Genomic DNA, 1430 nt, shown 5'->3' with positions numbered 1-1430 from the left:
ATCAAGGTAAGTCAAGTGTTGGTACATCTCAAGAGTTAGCAATATACCGGATTTACCAAGGTAAGTCAAGTGTTGGTACATCTCAAGAGTTAGCAATATACCGGATTTACCAAGGTAAGTCAAGTGTTGGTACATTTCAGAGTTAGCAATATACTGGATTTACCAAGGTAAGTCAAGTGTTGGTACATCTCAGAGTTAGCAATATACCAGATTTATCAAGGTAAGTCAAGTGTTGGTACATCTCAAGAGTTAGCAATATACCGGATTTACCAAGGTAAGTCAAGTGTTGGTACATTTCAGAGTTAGCAATATACTGGATTTACCAAGGTAAGTCAAGTGTTGGTACATCTCAGAGTTAGCAATATACCAGATTTATCAAGGTAAGTCAAGTGTTGGTACATCTCAGAGTTAGCAATATACCAGATTTATCAAGGTAAGTCAAGTGTTGGTACATCTCAAGAGTTAGCAATATACCGGATTTACCAAAGTATGTCAAGTGTTGGTACATCTCAAGAGTTAGCAATATACCAGATTTACCAAGGTAAGTCAAGTGTTGGTACATCTCAAGAGTTAGCAATATACCAGATTTATCAAGGTAAGTCAAGTGTTGGTACATCTCAAAGAGTTAGCAATATACCGGATTTACCAAGGTAAGTCAAGTGTTGGTACATCTCAAGAGTTAGCAATATACCGGTATTACCAAGGTAAGTCAAGTGTTGGTACATCTCAGAGTTAGCAATATACCGGATTTACCAAGGTAAGTCAAGTGTTGGTACATCTCAGAGTTAGCAATATACCAGATTTATCAAGGTAAGTCAAGTGTTGGTACATCTCAAGAGTTAGCAATATACCAGATTTACCAAGGTAAGTCAAGTGTTGGTACATCTCAAGAGTTAGCAATATACCGGATTTACCAAAGTAAGTCAAGTGTTGGTACATCTCAAGAGTTAGCAATATACCAGATTTACCAAGGTAAGTCAAGTGTTGGTACATCTCAAGAGTTAGCAATATACCAGATTTATCAAGGTAAGTCAAGTGTTGGTACATCTCAAAGAGTTAGCAATATACCGGATTTACCAAGGTAAGTCAAGTGTTGGTACATCTCAAGAGTTAGCAATATACCAGATTTACCAAGGTAAGTTAAGTGTTGGTACATCTCAAGAGTTAGCAATATACCGGATTTACCAAGGTAAGTCAAGTGTTGGTACATCTCAGAGTTAGCAATATACCAGATTTACCAAGGTAAGTCAAGTGTTGGTACATCTCAGAGTTAGCAATATACCGGATTTACCAAGGTAAGTCAAGTGTTGGTACATCTCAAGAGTTAGCAATCTACCAGATTTACCAAGGTAAGTCAAGTGTTGGTACATCTCAGAGTTAGCAATATACCAGATTTACCAAGGTAAGTCAAGTGTTGGTACATCTCAGAG

This window comes from Saccoglossus kowalevskii, chromosome 4 (assembly GCF_978046115.1).
Source record: "Saccoglossus kowalevskii chromosome 4, keSacKowa6.1, whole genome shotgun sequence".
Taxonomy (NCBI): Eukaryota; Metazoa; Hemichordata; class Enteropneusta; family Harrimaniidae; genus Saccoglossus; species Saccoglossus kowalevskii.
Note: the sequence above shows the minus strand (reverse complement) of the source record.